General features: G+C 41.0%; 1 protein-coding gene across 11 annotated transcripts in view; it reads left to right on the forward strand.

Annotated features, from left to right (window-relative positions):
- Positions 1-23,584, forward strand: part of celf4 (CUGBP, Elav-like family member 4) — a 95,664-nt gene that overhangs the window by 22,608 nt on the left and 49,472 nt on the right. The window lies entirely within an intron of this gene.

A 23,584-nucleotide genomic window follows, 5' to 3' on the forward strand; every position in this document is an offset into this window, starting at 1 on the left:
GCAATGTGAGCTCTTCCTTTGGCACGCATGATTTTATGATTACATATGCACGTTGTGTGTGTGCATGTGTCTGTCTCTGTCACACGCTTTGATTAGTACGTGCATGCTCCTCGATGCCTGCGTGTGAGCGTGAACATGGATGTGTAGCACGCATTAGCTACGCATATGTGTGCGTGTGTGTGCGTCTTAGGAAGTTTTGATGCGTTTCTGTCAGGCCTGGCTCGGTTTGCTCTGTTCGTTTTTAATGACGCCTCCAGGGAAGCTGACAGTCGCCGTGTTGAGCGCACAGCCTTTGATGTGAGTGATTATGACATCACAGACGTGCAGTCAAGAAGAGCGGAGGAGTGGGGATCCGTGCTCTCAGTCTTTTTTTTCTTTTTTTTTAACTTCCCAGTGGCATATTATTCAGGAAGAAAGAGGGAGGGAGAGACAGAGACACGAGGAGAGAGAGGAGGAGAGATTAAATATTTGGCCAAAACCAGAATGCGATTTTGTGTTCACACAAAGTGTGCTGCCGATTGATGTTTTTGCCTTTGTTGCTATTGTTTGACACAGACCAGAATATGTGGTTCACAAAAACATTTTTTGAGGATTCTGCCTTTCCATCTTGAAGGGACTGTGTTTGGCTTCACATGCTGCATAGAAATGCATCACCAGCAAATTACTGTAACCAGTCGCTTGTAATTAATATTGTTTTTAGAAGGAAATGCCAATTAGAGATGCCTTTGGCAGTTTAGTACAGTCTGAGGTCTGTGTTTGACCTATGGCGAGAGCTAGATAAACACAGTCAGGCTATAGGACAGACCTAGATGCTCAACAAACCCTGAAGCAGAGAATTCAGACAGGCAGACCAGGAGACTGTCTTTTGTTGCTGGTGAAGGTAAATCCAGCAAAACAGAATAAATGAGTTCATTAGAAATAGAGCGAGGACTTGGCCCTGGGAAAGGCAGTGGGACGTTTTATGGTGCACGACTACACCCTCTTACTTCCATTCCTTCATTCAGTGTGTTTTTTTTTCCTACCTACCTTCTTCACTCGCTCTCCTTCTATCCTCTACCAATCCCCCCACTCACAGGCCAACACAACCAAAACCCGGCAAATGAAATCTCCTTTCTACCCTGTTAAAGCCTCTTTCCCCTTCACTTTGTGTCCTGATGCGCTTTTTTCCGTCAAAGTTGCTCCCCAGCTCTTACATTTAAAAAGTTTTCTGCCGTCCTTTTTTTTCTTTCCCCGCTGCCAGGTGAGCTGAGAGAAGAGGGGATTTGGCTTCCTAGTGGAAATGCCCTGTAAGCATGGCTGTAGGCTGTTGGTGTAGCTCAGACAAAGTACTAAGGGATGCCTGATGTGAATGTGCACGCACGCATGAGCGTAAGCATGTGCGTGTGCGCGCGACCGAGCGGGCGCAGTGTCAGGAGAGACTTTGGGTAAACAAGTGACAAGCAGAAATACTGATGTTAAAGTGACGCTGACATTGTACTACTGGTGATAGATGACAAATTGTTTTCACATTGCTCATTCCATTATAGCACTACAAACTACAGGTACACAGGATTATGCTGATGGAGAATATGTGTCTGCTAGCGTAATTAAATCAGCTCTACTGACAAGTGACACAGAAGCCAGCGCTGCTGAACATTCAAAATATTCAAGACATGGATCCAGTATTGGAATGATAAACCAACGCAGTGCAAAGAGAGCAAAGTCAGCAAGTAGAAAGAGTGAAAGACTCTATTGAAGCGTGGATGGATCACTGAACAGTCAATAGGTCGTGGAGCAAGAAATGACTGTTATTGATTATCGTGTTGTATATAATATTCTTATTTTTGGTTCAAAAAGCAAACGCTTTGGTAAAAAGTGTATCAGTTTGCTTTTGATGTTCAAACTTAATTGAGCAATTAGTTAAATTGAATATTTTTTTGTTAACATCCAACTACAAAGTGTGTATTTTGCAGGTACTTTAAGCATTGTTTTAGGCATGAGTACCACAGTGTGTGGGTCTGCTGTGTCAGAATTTTATTAATCAACACCATGAGAAAAATACTGACCTCCAGGTGAAACAGCAAGCCATCAGCAGCAGTTTAGCGTTTCGGTAAGCTTTCACAGTTACCATAAATGCAAACGTACCATGTAATTATGGCCGTTCCAGATTTTGACTATTCTTGTTCAATATGGCTACATTTTCAACATAACTGTGAAAAAGATTTTCCCTTTTTTGAGGTACACAGACAACAAGCGCACAAATGGACAGAACAAAAAAAATGGGGCGCGTCCCAAACGCCAGGCCCCGACTGCCACAGTTGTGATCCTGCGCTCCAGTTTCAGACTCGTACTATGGCAAGAGACATTAAAAAGCTCCTGTATTGATTCTGGCAAAAAAAAAACCTCACGAGTGTATTCTTGTGTGTGCACTTGCATGCGGGTGTGCATTTACGTGTGGGTCACGGGGTTGAGTTGCAGCGCTAGCACTAGCACATGTGCTCATGAAACACTGCACAAAGACTCGCCAGCAGATTCTGGCAGACATAAAAACATTAACACCGTCAACACACACAGAAAAAACATACATATATATATATATACATATATATATATATATGGCATCTGCCAAAGCAAACTGTTAGATACACAGTATAGGCCACTGCACTACCAAGTGCCCCCCACACAGTGCACAGAGGGAGCTTGCACTCCTGAATACATAGCGCTGAGCTCCAAGTTAGAAAATAATGCATACAAATACACACAAACAGGTACAAAACACACCGCTGATACCCACGACACATGCACTCACACTCCAAACACTTCTCTTGTAACTGCAATATAACACCCCTCGTAAGCACTTCCATTCAAAAACATGATACTCAGATACACACAGAAAGATAGAGAGAGCGAAAGAAATAGGGAGAAAGTAAAAGAGAGAGCAAGAGAGAGAGAGAAATACGGCGTCGATTGACTCTCACTGTAATAGTGAGCCAGATGAGAAAATATAGAACACTGTGAATCAATGCGTCATTTCAGAGCGCTTTTACACACACACACAAACACACACATAAACACACAGAGTTTTCAGCCCAGGGGCAAACAAACAACAGAAAACACAGGAAAGCAAATGAATAGCAGGATGGAGGAAAGAGGAAGGGGTGGATGATGGCAGATTGGAAAGAGTGGGTGGATGGAGGGAGTGAAAGGAGAGGTATAGTCGAGGTGCCTCCATACCGAATGATTTGTGTCTGTTTCTTTTTCAACCCACCCCCCACCACCCCCGCTTTCAGTCCTTGCTCTCAGTCGAGATAATGCCAAGGCAAAAAAAAAAAAAAAATCCATGCCATTGATTGGCTCCTGCGACCCAGTTTCATGGCAGCTTTTTCTCAATAAGTTGCCCTCATTGGTCAATAACTGCCAAGCTCCCCAGGTGACGTGGGTGAAGAGGTGTTTGGATGGCGGGGTTTTTGGTGGTGCTCAGTTATGATTTGTGTACAAGTACTGTAGTTCAGTCCTTCTTGTAGATTTAGATTTATGGCTCAGCGTGCGGGAGGCATAGCTACACGTCCACATGAATAATGCCACAGACCCTGGAGCTAAAATATCCCCGCTCTCTCCCCAAGCTATCACCTCATCAACTATCCTAATCACCCCTATCCAAAAGAAAACCATTTGCCCCATAAGGTGCTCCATTTAATGAATGCACAGTCATTGAAAGAATGCCGGGGTGATGCACAAGCAAGTTTTAGCTTGAAACGACTTCTCCTCACACACACACATACAGATTTTTGTCAACTCATAGACATAATGAGCAACTTATTTCAGTCTTGCATTGCCTAAGAAGAAAAAGGAAGTAGCAGCATGCATTGGCAGTAGTCTGGGTAAAGAAACAGTAGACTGTACCCAGCGTCCACACCAGAGCAAAGCTTTTAAGTGAGGCAGTAGGCAGCCTGAATCTGGCAGGTCATAAGCCTGCAATAAAAATTTAAATGAGTCTCCCCAAACACACAGTAGAAAAGCATACAGATTTTCTGTAAATAGTGTTTGTAATAAATTCAGAGGTAAACACAGATTTCAGTTTGTTGAAAATCCCATCACGGTTCATTAATTTTGTAAGTTTTCATTTCTAACAATTTACTTTTTAGAGGTGCTATAGTTTGTTTTTGGTTTTTTGCTGCTCTGTGGCTTTTTGTTCTTTGTATTAGACTCTCAGTTTCAGTCTTGATGCTTCAGCATACAATAATATTTAGGACAATAGCATGGGTCGAACTTTTTGGCAGTAGCTTGGGTTCGGCGCCTTCTGTCATTCAATAGAGCAATGTCCCAAAGCCAGGACCAAAAAGACATTGTTCATGGCTTGTTGTGGAAAAGCATAACTGCTAAACTCCATTAAATGTCTTTGGGATGAACTGAAATAGTCACTGTCCGCCATCACCCAAACACCAGTAACGATAATGTTCCTGTGGCGAAACAGGCCCATATTCCTGCAGCCGGGTTCCCAGCTCAACTTCTATTGAAGAATGACAGCTAACAGAGCAGCAGAATAATGCCATTGGTTTTGGTTTTGATTGATTAACTGATTGATTTGTGCCCTGAAATACATGGCGCTAAGTCCATACGGGCTTAAGCTGCCACTACTGTATAAGCCAATCCAACCAAAGTGCTTGACAGACGGTTGAGCAGCATCTAAAAACCCTTCACCCCAGATCTTCCCAACAACTTTGCAAAGCCGACAGTCTCACATTCACGTCCACGGTCATTGCTGTGGGTGAGAAAGACAAGGCTGCACCTCTCTGCTGCCTTCTAGTTTCAATTTTTAATCTTCCTCACCTTTAAAGTGTCCGCTATTCTTCTGGCAGTTAGGTTGTTACGAACAGGGTGGCACATCATTTCAGCTTTTTTTTTAGCCCTACACCTGTGCAAGACATTTATCATAAGACGCAAGCAAAATCTAGCATATAACCATAAATTGAAGTGAACATTTTTTTTTAATATGGTTGTGGTGTTTGGTTGTCCGCATACTTTTGGCTTATATAGGATGGCTTTGGCTGAACCCCTGTAAGGAGTAAAGCATGAATGGTGCCGTAATTGCAACAAAGATCATTACATGCCTACACACCATCTTTTGTCATATAAAGTCTGAATGGTCCCATTATCATTGGGCTCCGGGCCTGATGTTACAACCTCCCATTGCCAAGTGGAGTTTGAGCAGATTGTACAAATGAGAAAAATTTATCTGTCTCGAGGCAGTAGTTCACTGTAGTCCAATAAGCCAACTAATTTCAGAGGTGGTGCATGCTACCTGCTGGGTCAATAGACTGATGATCCATATGTGAAATTATGCACTTTTTCTTTCCTTTTTAACATTTTTTTTTTTTACTACTGAGCCATACTGCAGCACATGTAGCATTATATCGCTAATCCAGTTTGGGTTTTTGCCAGTGTAACTGTTCCAGTCAGCCCCATTGCCAATCATCATCGTGACATGTGTTGACTCAAGTTTGTTGCCGTATGAATCATTATTCTAATTACAGATTACTCTCATAAGAAAGATTACTACGGTGCTGCTCGCAGGAAAAGATGAGGAAGACAAAGAAAGACCTCAGCCAAGAGCAGCTTTAAAAACCGTGATATGCTCTCCAACGAAATGGCTTGAACTGTCTGAGCGATTCTAAACACCTTTAAGAGTTACCATTATTTACACTAAAAGCATGTCCCCCACTTCAGAAATTTTAGAAGTGGCATGCTCTTTTTTTCAGCATCTCAGTCTATCGCTGGCTCAAGCTCCTGTCACAGTCTGAAATCATCTTGTCTTTTCCTCGAGTTTGTATTGATCCGCGAAAGCACGGCCTTAAAGCGCACCAATGAGTCTTCGTCCTCAACAGCCTGCTCCACTGAGCATTTACAAGTGCTAATGTCACAACTGGCATTTTCAGGCTGTTCCTTGCACTCACCAAAGTGAAAAGAGGTTTTTTTAAAAAAAAAAAAAAAAATCCAGCTGCAGTTTATTCACTTTTAAAATCTTGAGAGAGAAAAAAAACGCTCTGTGATGCCCACGTTACTGTTCAGAGAAATCACACATCCAATTCTTGCTTGATTGGAATTGTTTTGTAAACCCTCAAAGCCATGCACTTGCTTACAGATACAAAGCTGGCAGTGACTATGACTGTCGCTGGGGAGAGCACAGAAGTGGAGGCTGCTGCAGCTGGAGCTATTCAAAAAAAAAAAGCTGTAATAGCATCCTAACCAGTGTGCGCCTTGGCTTCAGCGCTGGGTGTGCATATAGTTCACAGATTTAAGTGTCTCCATAAGCTGGTTGTGATAGTCATTCTGCCATTGTCATAGTTTTACCTCCTGCTGCTGCTGCTGTATTGAGTTCGCCTGACTCCAGCTGCTTTGAAATTTCCTGCCAGGACAGGGACTTCTTTTTTTCCCCGAATAGCTGTATGTCACACTGCTATATCTATTTGTCTTTTTCATGCTCTCAAGCCTCCTCACGCATACAGTACAATGTGTCTTTCCACACCAGCAAGTGCTGTGTTGTCTGATTTTTTTTATTGTGGCTTGTTCAGGTAATTTACCATGGACATTAAATGTTGAAGAACAGTGGAAAGATAACTGGAAACAATAAAATGCAATAAATCAGTCACAATATAATTTATCTATTAAAGTGGTGTTTTATTGATCATTGGAGGATGTTACAGTTCGGATTGTACACCTATCCTTTCTGTCAAGCACCAGCGACTAGTCTGTCCTACCTCAGTTGTCAATGTGGGGCAGAGCAGATGCTTTTACACAGCAGCAAACATTTTCATTCAGTGTTCTCTTTTTTTTCCTGAGGTTTTACAGCGCTCTTGTAGCTTTTACTGTGAAGCCCACTATGCTCTGCATCTTTTTATCAGCCCTTTCTGTTAATCAGCGCTTTCCCCTTTTTTTTTTCCTCAAGCGGACCAACTGCTGTTATAAAATGAAAGCTTACTGAGCTTAATTGTCTTTAAGTCTTTCTATTTTATTTGAAGTCTCGCAATGAACATTAGTCTTGACTCGTTCTCCAAAATGGCTTTATAGAATTTTTGGAATAAAGTTGTTCGAGTGTTTAAAAATTGATGCTAAGTTGCATTCTAGATTCGATTTCTTCGGTAACAGTATTTTACAGTGAACGAGATAGCCAATAAATAATTTCACTGTGATTGCAGTGAAAAAAAAAAGCCCAGTTTGAACAAGGCCTTTTATAATGAAAACATCTAGAAAAAATGCTGCCAGTTCAAAGCCAAGTGCAATCATCATGCACTCCTTCTATCATTGATGTTATCTCACATAATAACTTCCGAAGAGCTACCAAAGTGAAGCGGAAATATGCAGAAAATAATTAGAAAAGTGTTGGATTGTGGATGGAAACATTGCCCATTGGTTTGTTACTCGCACTGACTACAGTACTAAAAGTTTTTAATACTAGCAGCCAGTGGTACCACGCTGCAATATTAATGTTGTTTTCTACTTAGAAAAGTTTTTATGAAGCATAAAGTAACCACACAGATTTCACAAAGGGGGCTTTACCCTTCTGTAAATACCATTCTCATGCTCAGTGGTAATGTGCAAAGGAAAAAACAAAACCCATTTTATTCCGTGACCTTCACCACCTCACCTCCGCTGTATCCGTTGGAATATATAATGTGGCAATTTCAATTTCTTCGTTTGGCCCGTATCCTCTGATACGTTCCGCAGAGTGCGAAGTGGCACTCGGAAATCTTATTCCCAACTCCGCTGAAGCAGCTGGTGAGCTGGTGGCCAGCAGATGTGATAATGACACAACGCACCAGCTCAGACGGCATAGCGGGCCACGACTCAGGCAGCTTTTAATAATTGATGGCAGCCAAGGCCCTGGATTGGCCAGTAATTGCATTACAGGTCACTTCTCAATAGCAATTTGTGAAAGTTGTGGTGATGTGTGCCGGGTGGCGATCAATAGGCACTGTCCAGAGAGGCAGACCCCCTCCTTCTCTCGCTCGCTCTCTCTCTTATGCTTTCTATCTTTCTGTGTCTAGTGAAAATATTTTCTTCCAGTGCTCAGTGCAGCAACACGGTGAGGATTCATTCACTTAGCATCAAAACACTGACAATAATTTAAGACCCGCGAGCACCTGTTAAACACATTAACCCCTTCCAACACTTTTTAAATAAAACATGTGCAGTACAAGCTCCCTGCCATTTCCAGGTAGCCTAATGTTGTTTCGCAATGCTGGAGCCCAGCCCGTTAAAACAGTTGCATGTCTTCAATTCAATCAGACAGAACTGCTATTTTATTTGAGCTTCATGTTTCAGTCTGATCGTGTTCACATGAGCTGTTTTCTGTTTGGTAGGGGCAGATTATTGTTATGTCTTCTGTAACTCTATATGAACGGCAGCAGCGGCTGGCGTGAAGAGCGACAGCAACTTTTTTGTGAGCAGCATGGCAGCAGGCTATCTGATATGTGTTTACATGAGCATGAGTGCACAGAGATTATTTCTGGAAATGTGCTAAAATGAGATCTGTTTGTATTTTAAGATACCTGTTCTTAAATGAAAATTTATGTGTTGTTTTAGCCTGATAGCTTAATTAATAATATTTACTGGATATATTTTGTGAGCGTAGCACCTTACTCAAGTTGGCTGCCAAAGTAGCTTTGAGTTTATTTTTAGTATTTTGGAGATTTAAACATACAGCGGACATGTCTGCCTCACTGCTTTACGCAAGTGCCATACCTCATCACTGGAGGTCCCTATACGTTAGCAATATATAGCACACTTGAGTGAAACACAACCGAGTGAATTGAAGCCTCAGGTTCCCGACGTCGAAACAGAACAAGAGCTCAGATTTACCCAGTGCATGGTGCTTTACTATCCAGCCTGCAGTGCAGGCTGTGAGCCTTGTGGCCCCCTCTGGCTCTCTGGCTGCACTCATTCTCATGGAAGTTATTTACTGTTCTAGCCGTTCCTTTTCTTTTTTTTTCCTTCTCCCATTGTTGATGTCTCACCCGCTTTGACATGTAAACTATCAGTGTGTCATTTCGCTGCATCTGGTGTTCATTCTTTTCTCTCTCTGTGTCTGCCTCGCTCTCTCCCTCTTCTCCTCCTCCTGCTCCCCTCTGCTGTGGCATGGAGAGGAGGAGGAGAAGGAGAAGAGAGAAGAGTGGAGGAGACAGTAGATTTTGCATGCTCTAAATACAGCCTCTACGTGTGTGGGGTGCTGTCATCAAAGGAGAGAAGGGACAGGGGATGGTTCACTTCTTTTGTGGCGGTGTGTGTTTGCGTGTCTGTGTGTGCGACTGTTTGCTTATGCAACTAAGTGTGCATTAATTCAAGCAAACATCAAAAATGCTCCCTCATCCATCTCTCTGTTTTAACTCTTCTCCTCCTTCTCGCTCCCCGCCTCCCTGCATCGCTCTCTGTAATGCTCATTTTAGCATCATTTTGTCCGCATTGCCTTTTTTTGTTTGTTTGTTTTTGTCGTTAGGCTCTGCCTTTTGCTTGCCTGTCTGCTTTGGTGTGTCTCACCTCTCTTGCATGTGCTTGGCGGGGTGTGACAGCATTGAGAAGTCACCAAAGAGGTAAATGATGATAGGCCATCCATCATGCTTTATGGACTCTGTATGGTGCTGCCGTGGAGAGTGGCTGCACTGTGCAGTAACTCAGAACACTCTGTCCCTCCATATAACCTGGCAGGGGCTCTGCTGCTTGCCTCGTCTCTCCTGGGTGAGTGTTCATGTGTGTGAGACACAGGAAGAGCGCTGGTCTGACTCACCCACTTAAGCGTTTCTCACTCTGTGTTTGTGATTTAGGATGTGTGTGGACGAGTGAAGGAAGGAATGGAAAGAGTGTTTGTCCACACTGCCAAACCATGGGCAATGAGCTTTCATTATGGTCTGATATGCCAGTGCTGGGAGCATCACCTCCAACCAGCAGACACAACAAGGTCTGCATATGTGTGTATGTGTTAGCGAGTGATAGAGAAACAGGCAGAACGACAGTGAGAAAGATACACAGAAAGGCTGACCTGAGTACAGTGAGATCCGAACATTTTTAGACAATCACACATATTTTCTTGGTAAATGTAGCGTGCTTATGTCCACCAACATGCTGGATTTTATGTAAAGTAATCAAAATGTAATTAAAGTGCAAATTTTAGGGGTTAGACAAAAGCATTGCACTGATTATCCATGTTTAAATGTAGAGGCCCCAATTTCAGAGCCTAAAAAGTAATCGGACGGTAGGCAGACAAACATTACCATGGCCAGGTTAGGGCTGGCCCCTTGTCACTCCATGACAAATTAAGCAAATAAAGTATTTTGAGTTGGTTCCAAGTGTTGAACTTGCATTTGGTAGCTGTTTACTGGAACTCTTAGTATAGGTCCAAAGAGATGTCAACACAAGTGAAGAAGACCATCATTAGGCTGGAAATTGATGATAACCCTATCAGAAAGAGAGAAAAAACTTTAGGAGTGGGGCCAAATCAACAGTCTGGTCCATACTGAAAAAGAATGAATGCACTGGGCAGCTCAAAAACACCAAACACCCCAGAAGAGCACGGATAACAGCTAAAAGTGAACGATTAGAGTTTACTTTCCTAACCAAGGCAACATTCTTGAGGAGGTATGCATATCATTGTCAAAGTCTGTAATCAAGAGACACCTTCATGAACAGAAATACAGAGGCATGTAAAACAAGGTGCAAACCACTGGTTGCACTAAAGAAGGTCAGATTAGATTTTGCCGAAAGATTCTGCACAGATCTGGAAAAGAAAGAACTCCTACCAAGGGTAACTTGAGATGATGAGATGATATGATAGGAAGATAACAGTATGGCGAAGCAGAGAAACAACTCATGATCTGGAGCATGTCACATCATCTGTCAAACGATGGAGGCAATGTCATGACATGGACATGTATGGCTTCAAGTGAAACCAAACCACTACTGTTTATTAAGGATGTGATAGAAGTGGCCGGATAAATCCTTAACTTTCTCCTCAGTGTCAACCAAATGCTGCAAAATAGACTGAACAGTGATTCACTGTGGAAATGGATGATAACTCAAAGCAGAGTGCAAAAACAACCCTTCAGAGTTGGCCACTGAAGGGTTGTTTGATTGCTGATCTCAGGCCAGCAGAGCATGCTTTTCAGTTACTAAAGACTAAAGATGGCTACAAAAAAACACCTGGCAAATTATCTCAAGAGAGGAAACAAGCCTTATATCTGAAAAGTATGTTAGTTTGTCCAATTACTTTTTAGCCTCTGAAAATTGGCGACTGTATAAAAATGGCTCACATTCCTAAACAGTTAACGGTTACAAAAATGTTTGTAAAACTCTTTTCAGTTATCACATTTTGATTATTTAATTTAAAAGCTGTTATTAGAGTAGATATAGCTTGCTGTGGCTTACTGTTAGATAATCTAAACTGATATTTGCAAGTAATAATAGAACATAGAATAATAGTCATAGGACATAGTGCGGCTAACAAATGAAATTATACACAGTTTTGTGTTTTTACTTTACTTCTGTATTACATCTGACCCCCTTTTAACAAATCCCACCCCTTTTTTCTGTAACCATGATTACGGCTCTGAAGGCATGCCCAGGCGATCCATTTGTCAGCCAACATATCACCAATACGAGAGTGGCCACTGGGAACTTCTGGAGATTTCCAGAGGGGGCCATTTAATTTGTCCCAGTCGCAAAGCAAATGTGCTAATTAAATTTGACAGTCTGCACATTAGTTTATCTGTTCTAAAAGTAGGCTACATGTTCAGCTTTCTACAACACAATAGTCTCTGCACAGTGGATCAGGTGGATTCTACCAGCAAAAGAAATACCTCTAAAATACTGAAAGAAATACAACTGTTGCAAGAATTCCGTAATGAGTTGAAGTTATGTTGTTAATCTGTTTATGTGATTATTTATTTTTGTTTGTTTTATATATGGCCTGTGAAAAACTTGGAACAAATAGGAAAAATAACTGGAAGAGACATAACCAATGCTGCGGTTTCCTTCTGCACCAGTTTTCGAACGTCCACTTGCATCCATGTGATGTCATCAGAAGGTGAATGTGAGGCTCCATTCAGATGTCTGCATGAAATCTTTGAAACTGTGCACAGTCATAATACTTATGCGTCAAAAGCAACAGCAACAACTGTTGGTGTCAGTGGTGCCTCTAGTATGCTGGTATTAGTGCTGTGTTTTTCTCAAGAGAAATCAAAAATGTCTGCAGTGACAAAAAGACCAGTTAGTCGCTGCTTTTGTTTCTTCATACTAGAAATGTACAAAAAAATCACAGTGTAGCTTGCACCCTGGTTTTGGGACACCTTAGTTTATCTGATACTAACTGGTTCAGAGAGGGAACACATTACATTGTACCGAAGAAAAACACGACTACTACGTATCGATCCTTACATCATCATTTTTTTACCTGCGACTTCATAAAATTTTACATTAAAAATCACACATTGCTTTTAATTCTGTGCAAAGACGCTGAAGAGTTGTTTTAGTAAAAATGTTACACAATTGTTTGCAAGGCTCAACATCTTAAACATACAGAAACAAGAGATTTGTGCTTCACACTCTTCCGTGTAGTTTTACTACAGGAATACAACACTGGCAACAAATACCAAAACAACAGCTACCACCTCATGGTAGCTTTAGGGAATTTTGGATTTTTCGTTAGGGAGGTACACAAAATACTTCTCCCAACAGACATGAAACATGTAAATGTTATTTTTAAAGAAGCGATTGTACCAAACAGTGCAAAATCTTTACAACCTTCTAATTGTATTACAGCCTCACCTTCATCCTTTTCCTTTCTGTTCATCCCTCCTCTTTTTCTCCATCCCTTCTGTTCAATACCTCCTGTATCTGGTGAGCCCTTTCACACTTCACACTTTTCTTTTGTCACCTTTCCACATGGAAGAACAATTGCTCAGAGTTCACTCTGTCTCTCTCTGCCTTCCTCTCCCACACCTCCTCTCCTCGCTACCACTCTTAGATCCAGAGGGAATCACACTGTCTGAACCAAATGTGCCACAAACTTGTCAGATGATGTTTGTTTTCCACCCCCTTTCCCGTGCCTGTTTTTTTTTTTTTTTGCCTGTGTGTTTTAATGCTGTCTACATATTTGACAAAGTGCTATGAGATGCACTGCCCTCACATGTCAACAGACTGAAATTTTGCAGCGTCATTAATGAAACAAAAATCTACAGGGTGGTTGTATGTGTGTGTGTGTATGTGTGGTGGGGAATAGGGATTGGGGGGTGGGGGTTAGTCCCAAGCCTTGTGTGATAATAAGGTTTGTATGTTCAGACAGCTTGTTAGTATGCTTGTGAAGACTGTAAGTAAACAGCCTTTCCTCTGAGGTTCCCTAGAAAGTTTGAATAAAGGATCTTCTACTGAAAACTAAAGGTGGTTAAGGGACTGAACAGCTGCGTTTCTGCCACCAAAAGGATCTGTATACCCAAGAAAATGTAGCACAAGCTCTAGCTCCATTTCCCTGTAGACACTATTTGCCTGCTGAATAACTAAAACTTATTAGAGAGTAGCTTAAAGACAGATTGGTGATGCTCCTTAGCTTAGTAAGTGTCATGAAGACCCACTTTCAAAGCCCTAAACTGAATTGGATTGAAGTCAGAAGGGTTAGATTATTAATAACTAAACTTAAACTGACCAGAAGATCGGGAATTAATATTTTGGACAACAGGTTAGGCAATTTTACAATTTTTCAAGTTCAAATTACTACTTTTGACTATATTCCTAGCTGCTTTATAAATTTCTGTATAGCTCTCTGGAAATACAGAAAACTTGGCCTCCTAAAGTCGCCCAACTCTTAAATGCCTGATCAATGATGGGCAGGACAAAAGGGTAAAAAGAGAGAGAAAGCAAAGCGTGGCAAAAGAAATAGGCAGGAAGGACAGTTAAAGTCTGCCAAGAAGCAAGGTAACTTACCTCTGGCAACCCCACACTGTAGACGCACCTCTAAAACTCATCCCAAACTTTGGCAAGATGCGGACCAGCACTAGCCTCCTTTATGAATGTCACACACCGTGAGAGGAAAATGATTACGTTGCAAAGAAGACAGGGGGGCAGAACAGGAGGGGACAGGAGAAAGCGAGAGAAGAAAAATCACTTTGATGGATTATGCTTCTCGTGGGACAACCTTGTATCGTTTTTGGACAGGAGTCTAACTCGGCCAGATTCTCTGTTACAGCGGTGATTCTCCTCTTTTCCTTCCGTCTCCTTTTGTCATCCAAGACGTGCGCTAGCTGTGACAACAGTGCCAGCGGTGATACCTAATGATACCGCTTGCAGGAACTAATTACTACCAGTGATTAAGAGAGGAGACGTGGCTTCTACCGCACATGCTGTCTTTGGGTGGGGGGAGCTTTTTAATTGCCTTTGCCAAATAAATGATGGCCAAAGATGCATGGACCCAGACTTCTTAATGGAGTCTTAGTGCTCGGTGGCAAAGAGCGAATACTTCAGGGCCCTTGGCACTCCCTGCACACAGATGGTGCCGCCTGTTCACAACCAGCGCCTGTTGTTGATCAGTGCGTTAAGGGCACCTGTGAAATTAAACAGACAAATGAATTCCCCACTGGCTGCAAAACAGAATATTAGCATTGCATGAAAGATGGCTAAACTGATTCATGCATTAACCACTTTTAATGCCAAAGGGCAGAGCATTTTAATTTAGTTAGTCACAGGTTGGGCTCTGTGAAGTTACTAAAGGAAGCAAAGATAAGGCTGTAGTAACAGTTTAATCTCAGCTGGATGTTGGAGGTGTGGTGCTTGTGCACATTTGTTAGCCCTTAAGCACATCTAGACCTAATTAACAATCATGTTCCACAGCAAGGTTGTCTTTGGCAAGGATCCAGCCAACCAATAATTCATTTACTGAACAGTAACACGTCTGCCTGGGTAGTAAAGGACTTAAAAGTTTGACATGGCTCTTGCAGAAGCACTTAGTTCTAAGCTGCCTAGTGTATATTTCCCTCTTTAATGGCTTCTGTGAATAGCTTTCTCTGCACACTAATAATTAAAAAACTCCACTTCTTCACATCATTACGTTTTAAATGATCATCTCTTAAATTCCTGTTTATCTGTTTTCGGTAGTGAGAAGACAGTGGTTTTGTGTTCTTGAACTGCATTTCCCAGTGTCGTCTCTGACTCTGTGTTACCAGTACTCCAACTCTACTGACAGCAGCTCCCTTAATCCCAAAACAAGCTAGCATGAAATGAACTACTGACACTAGTGAGGCAAATACAAAGGCAGATTTTAGGATGGTGTCTAAGAGTGACCTTGTCTAGAGGGGCACAATCATATCCACACTGTATGAACACATCAGACACAAAGACGTTTTAACTGTGTCACTGCTTCAGACATGCTGCTGTTTGCTTAAAAGCTTAAATAATAATACCACATTAACTAAAGGCATTTGCTGCTTAGTAAAAGTTGCCAGTGGACCTACAGTACATTAGCGCTCAACAATACATCTAAAAAACTGCATCTCCATCTAGGCACTCACCCAAAATAACAATATAATCAAAGTGAGATTGCTTCTAATAACTGACAGTCTGGTCTGAGCACGAGATCTGCATCACTCACTCACCATCGCTGTGCTTTTGTTTTTCTGTCTTGGAACGGTAATTTTCGTGTTAACTCAGAATTAAGCATTTCGGGACAGCCGGTTATCCTTTTAAGCCCCTCTGAGCAAATGTTTCTCTATACTTTGAGTGTGGGCTTCTGCAGATGGCGTTCTGTTCTTATTCCACTCAGCCTTGGTGACTGCCTCTACTCATACCAACTACGCACTTCTACTTGTATTTGTGCCATTACTTAAAGCACACCAGAGAATTTTTAGAACAGCTACCCACTCAGGACCGGCTATTATTATGTGTAGTTTAAAACCTCAAGGCTGCTGAGCATTTCAGCAGCCTTCTACAATGCCAATTTGTAAAGCCTCTATTTGAGCTATAGTGAAGAGGAACATACATGCATCCTTCACAGATGTCTCTCCTTAAATGGCTTTTTAAGCAAATAAGAAAACAACCAAATGCTTTCCTGATTGAATATTCACTATAATCGTTCACATCTGGTGGATGACCATCTGAGCGTTTAAGTGCCTGGTGGTTTTCACATGTTATTCTCATATCCAAAATTGCCTTTTAGAGTTTCTAGCTGAACTTTGATATTCAATTCCTTTTGTTGCAAGCTCTATGCAGGCAGTCGCACTGGTGAATCAATAGCAATTTAACAGTGAGTTATAGCTGGATATGTGCATATACTGGACAGCGTGAGCACGTTATGAGTCGGGTGTGTTTACTCAATGAGTGCTGAGTCAACAATAATGACACAGCATTTCTTTCTTGTCCTCCCCCTCACTGTATCTCTCCCTCCCTCTTTGGGATTTCTGTGTTATTTTTCTTCTCTTGATCTCATTACATCATGACTCAAGGGCTGTATTCATTAAAGTTTAAAAGTACAATGCAATCCAAAGTCACTTGCAGTGACTAACGCAGAACCCGTTTCACTCTTTCTCCGCATCTCCACTTTCTTCCCTCCTTCACCTCTTTTATTTATTTATTTCTTTTTGTCTGCGCCATGCTTTGGAAGAGCAATTTTTTCTTTCATTTGCTCCGCTTCTCTTTCACCAATGAGGCAGACTGCTGAGAAAATCTGCCGACAATAGCTGGAGCCCAGATGTTGAGACTGGCAGTTGACTCTTGACGACAATGCTTCTGTTCTTTAATTAAACTTTTGTAAAGTTGTTTTCATTTCCTCCTGCGCAAGCTGTACTGACAATTTCCTTTTACATGTGGATGTAAATGTGTCGGCTCTTTGTTGTTTTGCATCTTTCCTTCCCCGAGTCTTAGCAAACCCGAAAAATTATTCCAAACCCTCAAAAGACATAGCTTGTCTCATCAACAGTGGTGTGTTTTTAAGAGACAAAGTTACATAACGTAGCCCTGGCAGCAAAAGATGGTAAATAAATCTCTTTAAATGGAGGCTGAAAGATATCCGGCTTCATGCAGTCATTAGCAGTGATGTAGCAAAGGGTGATAATTTCACAGTTATCCTCCCATGTTTGCCAGCACTGCACAAACTTAGCCGATTTTGCCTACTTTTAAATTCTTTGAAAACTGTACAAGCATGACTGTTTTTTTGTCATAATGAGAAACAAATTATTCTCGTATGACCACGAGGTCACCGCGACTTGTTTTTCTGAAATCGTTTTCTAAAAGCACACGTGTATCCATGTCCTTATTTTGCCTTCCTTAGCAGCTCATAACCGACACAGGGATAGATATTTCTTAGTAAATGCTACAAAATGTCTGATAACCTCATTAAATTCAGAGACTGTTTGACCTGTATGGGTTTTTTTCTCTTCCAGCACTTTCAGTCCTTCTCAAAAATGGGAAAACAGTTCTGTCCAATTATGTGGCATCAACTGTCAGCATTTGCAGAACAGATAGACACCCATGTATCCGTTATTAATCATTAGATGTCATCTTTGTGCAACACAAAAATGCGTGTGGTGATGAATTATTGATGTGATCCTGGAGATAACAGTTGCGCTCTAATTGCATGTCATCATTACCAGGTTGAAACCAGTCTCCATGTCCCCTTAATATGATTACACATTCATAATTGTGCTGTTATTAGCCTAGTTTATTATTCACAACAGTAAAGCCCACTAATTGGCATGGGTCCGCAGCATGTTGTCGCTCATTTTCTGTGTGAAATGTATGTTTAAAGCTTCATGTTTTGTTTTTAACTTGGAACATTGCTGTGATGTTGATTTTTTCTGTGGGGGCAGAATACTAAAGAAGTAGAAATGGAGTTTAAACAAAAAAGCCTTTTTTTTGGGTTGTGTTGGTTGATGTTCAGTCGAATAGGTGGCCCATCACTTTCCTGCAGTTACTAAAACATAACATGCAGAAACTTTTCATTCCTGAGGGGGCGAACCCTAACTTTTCTTATGATCACTTCACTTAAACCTTTAGACTAAGATCTCCACTGGTGCACAAATAAAACAATTATATCATTCATTAACATTAAAATCAAAAACTTTGAGCAATAAACAAACAAACAGAATCATCACTTGTTGTGCGCAAATGACAAGGGATATACTTCAATTTAGTGCTTGCAAAAGTTACAATCAGTGGTGGTTCCAGAGTCTGTTAGGTCAAAATTCACAGGGGGCCCTCCAACCAGCGCTCATAGCCATTATGTTATAAACAATCTGAAAACAACAAAAAAAATGGACTCCTTAGCTAGGCGTTAACTAGTATTGTATGTCTAGTATGTCAACATGAACAAAAACAATAATAATAATAACTTTATTTAAAAAGCGCTTTCAAACAAAGTGCTGAACAGTTATTTGAAGATAAAAAGATAAATAAAAGCAATACAGAAAAAAGCAATACAATTTAATATCTGATAACAATTTAAAAACTAATAGGCATAAAAGTAAGACACATAGGATAGGGTGAACAAGTGGGTCTTTAACTTAGTTTTAAAAACCTCCACAGAGCATGCCTGCCTAATATCTTGAGGGAGGTTGTTCCACAAAAATGGGGCATGAAAAGAAAAAGCACGCTCCAATAGTCTTTTTTCTGACTTTAGAAACTTTTAGAAGGCCAGTATCCTGAGGTCAGAGGGCACGGGATAGAACATAGAGGTGCAAAAGGTTAGAGATATATGAAGGCGCCAAACCATTTAAAGCCTTGTAGGTGAGCAACAGGACCTTAAAATCTGCTCGAACCTGACAAGGCAACCAGTGAAGAGATTTCAGTACTGGGGTAATTTCCCAGTTTTGGTTCAAATGCGAGCAGCTGCATTTTGTACCATCTGTAAGCCTCTAAAACTTTTCTTCGGTAACCCAGAAAGAAGAGCGTTACAATAATCAATGCGTGAAGTCACAAATGCATGGATAAGAACCTCTGCAGTGGAAGTTACGTTATTCAAGTGTTGCTCTCCCAAAGTCAATGTTAAACTGGCAGCATTTAGTTACTGACCCTTATATTTAATCATTATTATCTGCTCCAATCACATCTGTCTTACTTTTTCTCCTCTTCTTCTTTATTTTGTCTCTCCAGAAAGCACAACTCCTCTTCATCTTGCTTTCATTGTTCTCCTTGGGTTCATTTAAACAGAATCAGGTATGAGTAGAGGTTGGCAGGTCGATCCATATATTGAGAACATCGATACCAGCGCTGGTATTGGTATCGGAGGGATACTAGCTCGATGTAAAATGTCTCAACCTTTTTGTGCTGACTATCACGTCTATTTTATTTATAGTCTGTAGCACATTTAAAACAACAGAAGCTGATCCAAACTGCAGACAGGCACATTTACATGGCTCCAAAAAAGCAGTTTCAAAATACATGATGACCTTCATAGGTTAAAAGTATCCATATTGGTATTGGCAATACTGGCCTAGTATCAGTATTATGCAGCACTAGAATGAAGTATGGTGGGGCCCCATTCAGGGCCCAATTAGCAAGGTTCTGTTTCCTATTTTCCCTGCAAACTTTTCCACCGAACTTTAAAGTTATTCTTTGTTATAGTAAAGCTAATTAGATATTTTGAGCTAATTATCAATACAAGACAAACATCTGATGTAATGTTACAGCTTGTGGTTTCAATTCATCAGCAGCTGCTTAGCATTAGCCTAGCCAAAACCTAGCCTCATACTGGGCTCAGTTAAAGAAGAAGTCTTCCATGAAGTGGCGTGTAAAAACAAACACTTTTGTCTTTGGTTTAAAAAGATACTTTTGTCTTATGCCTCTCCTTTAGAAAAGCCACTCAGATGTAACTTTCCTTCAAAACCTAAAGTACATTGTTTTAAAGAAAGCAAATCAATAGAAAAAGTCTGAGTCAGACCGAGCAGGCTGTTGGGGGTGCTTTACTCAGAGCAGCTTTTTCCGTGTGTGGCTCTATGTGTAAAATTCCCGCTTGTTGACCTCAACTGGGACCAAGAGTAGAAAAAAACGATTAGAAACCAAGCACTTAGAGTAACCTAAAGCCTGAGCTATTGACTAAAGTGGATACTCGTACATAGGTTGACCTCATAATCTAAACTTCTGCCTACACTTAATTTGCACATCCATCATTGTAACAGTATAGTGTAGCACAGTAACATGATAAATGCATACATACATATAGATGGATAGACAGGCAGACAGGCAAGCAGCCAGGCAATTATGGGAAATGGTGGTTTTCGGGAATTTTGATTTTTAAGGGGAGCCTTGTCCAGGGAGTACTCACGCACTGTGACTGTGCCATGCTGTGGTTAACTAATGGTTATAATTAGCTATATATATTAAATCCTAACAGTTTAAGGCTGCTATTGCCATTTTCATTTTGAATAACATCTTATTATAATTATTTTAGCATATATATGTATATATATTTGTAGGTACCCTATCACTTGCTTAACAGGTGGTCTAATCTGAACAAAATTTACAGGAACATTATCAGAAATACAGTTAACATTGAAAAAGATACGTTTTTGAAAAAGATTTCTTACAAATCTCAGTTCATTTCATTTTCCTTAGGTTAATTTTGTTGCCCCACAAATGTAATGTTATGTTTTGCGTTTGCTTCATGTGTCTTCGTTCAACGTACGTCACCTATAAGTAATCAAAACTTTGTATCCGGACAGAATTATGTTCAAGTCACGTCTAAATACAGAATCGAGACTTTTAGAAAAGCACTGCAGGGTGGGGTTTTGCTGATATACTTAAATCATTATGGCTGTTATGTTTTCATGTCTTAGGTAAAACATTACATGATTCTGTGTGATAAACAAATGCTTTTGTAAAACATAAAACATGGACCCTCCCTGCTCTCTGAAACCTTAATTAAAGATTAACCATCCAATTGTTTGTGCAACATAAGCTATTTATACATTCGAAACAGATCTGCAGTTCCAAACTTGGTGCAGACTCTTATTCTGAAGGAATTCTTGGCCCGGGTCAAAACTGACCCAGACCAAGACATAAAATATGAAGAGTAGGTAAAAGTTAAATGACACAGTGCTTCGTAATGCAGCTATGATGCACTTTAGAATTGTAAACTCATCAGCTTCTGCTACGCTTGCAAGGCTTTAGATTATACTCATATTTCCTTGTGAACAGAAAATGCAGGTTTCTAGCCACCATTTTCACTACTTTGGTTTCTGTGGAGTGTCTCATGGGAGCCAATTTGCTATTATTTTCATATATTATAGTAATCCTATTCCCCGCGCTCTTCACCACTCTTTAATTCCTTTTTGTCTCCATCAGACCTCACTTGTTTCTTTTTTTCTACCGAAGATGTCCTCATCTTCTCCTCGGCTCTTACCTCGCTGGAACCCCCTCCAGCGTCTTTCTCTCTCTCTCTCTCTCTCTCTCTCTCTCTCTCTCTCTCTCTCTCTCGGGCTCACTCACCCTTCCAGCCTCCTTTCCATATCTCCCCACCTTTCGTCTCACCCTCTCCGCCTCCCCTTCTCTCACACTCCATCACCAGCTTCTTATCTGCCTCTCTCTCTGCATTTGCATCACCCTCACTTTTCCCTCTCCCTTCTCTAACTCGTTGCCAACACGAACTCGCTTTCTCCCCTCTCTCTCTCCACTCTGTGTGGGTATCTCTCTCTCTCGCTCTCTCTGCGTCCCTCTGAGGCATGTTTAATTAAGCGTAGGGCTATGTGTCAGAGAGAGAGGGAGAGAACTAATGCTATCTGGAGCACCAGGCTAGACTAGGCAGGGTCTCCTCCTCTTCTCCTCCTGTTTTGTCTTTTCCTCCTCCCCCTCTCCCTTTGGCCTGGGCCAACAGTAATTACCCTGCTCATTAGCAGAGGGAAGAGGTAGGGGGGAGAGGGGGAGCCAACAGGGGAGTGAAGGAGGACAAGAGGAGAGGAACAAAGGAGCAGGGGTGGACAGGTGAGAAGATAGGTGCAAAACCTAAACGTTCCTTAGGGTATTGTGTAAGATCGCCGGTGAAGTCGGGGGACATTTGGGGGATTTTTTAAAAGTATTTAGTGGCCTAATTATATCACCCTTTAAAAAAGTGTCCAAACTGGAAGTAGTTGAGTAAATTTATACTTATTCTTATATACATATATTTTTCTACGTGTTTACACGAGACGGTTGTGTTCAACTGCTAGAAGAAAATATATATGTCTGCACGGAACAATTAACCACATGGGTCTGGTGTAAATTAATACAGTAATCTGGTTCAGTGTGCAAAAACCCACATATAAGAAATCCCAGTGTCACACTTTTGCTAGCTTCTGTTGTGCTAGCATAAATCAGGGGAGTCTCTCATTCAGCGTTTCTTTCATCAGTGTTTCCGCACATCAGACATTTAAAGAGTTGTGGTTTTAATAAACACTTAAACAAGAGTTAATATGATAGCGCATGAAAATTTATGGCATCCATGACAATTTGCAGGCATAGCAGTCAGGACAAGTCCTTGGTGCAACTTGCTTGTTTCCATTTCCATGAAGCCATCACAGTGGGAAATATCTACATACGTCAATTCTAGCCCCGTTTGAATTTGCTAATCATGTCAGTGCTGCGTTTATGTTGTTAAAAACCAGGTGTGCTATTTTATTAAAAAGACATTCAGAAAACTGAAAAACTTCCATATCACATTATGCTAAATTTCCCAGTGCTGTGCCAAACCTACATGTGTAACAGAGCAGTGCTGGCTTATGTCAGGTGTGTTGATGCACAGACCTTACAAGCGTACTCTCCTATTTGTCCAGGCAAGGTTCCAAGAGAGCAGGTTCATCTGGCTCACATGTAGGGAGCTCTTTGGCTGCTTGGCCCTCCTGTGTGAGCATTGGCTAGGATTACTTCTTTCCTGCACTTTTAGTTAAATTAGGCAGGGTTGGAGAATTTCATTGTTCAAGTTTTGCTGTTTAAGCACTCCTTAAAAATTCCAGCTTTAGACTGCTTTTTTGAGATTACATGCCAATTTAAGGAAAACTGATGGAACAAAACATCCAAAATTTAAGATATATATCGAAATGCGTTCAAAGTCAACTAAGCATAACTCTGCTGAGTCTTATAATGCTCCTGTCTTGTGTCTGGTAGAAAGAACTGTTCCTCTTTTCTTCTCTGCTTCACTGTATCTCTCATTTATTTCCGTGCATGTGTCATCTTATGTCAGCCGCAGCTCCATGTGCACCCTCCTCTGTGCTTTTTGTTCTTTCCCCTGAGTGCTTTCCTCCTGTTTGTCTTTGTCTATATTCACTCTACCTGATGCGGAGTTTAATAAAATCCCATGGTTCAAATGAGTCTCATAATAATGGGAAGTAAAATAATATTTAATCAGATCTCAGTTCTCTACAGAGGCAAGACAGAGTTTATTTTATTCCTGTAGTTGTGAGCAATAAAGATACACTTTAGTTGACCTCTGAACAGGGAACAGGGATTTGCTTGAAATGTAATTGTATCTATATGTTAGGAAAAGTAACCTCTCTCTCGGTTTCTGTGTGATTCACTCTTTAATTTAGTCTTCATTGTCTGGTGTTTGCAGCTGCCAACAAAATAGGAGGTGCTAATGTCAACACTCTGACTTTAATTTTGCAGAAAT

The sequence above is a fragment of the Oreochromis niloticus genome, linkage group LG5, assembly GCF_001858045.2.
Source record: "Oreochromis niloticus isolate F11D_XX linkage group LG5, O_niloticus_UMD_NMBU, whole genome shotgun sequence".
NCBI lineage: Eukaryota > Metazoa > Chordata > Actinopteri > Cichliformes > Cichlidae > Oreochromis > Oreochromis niloticus.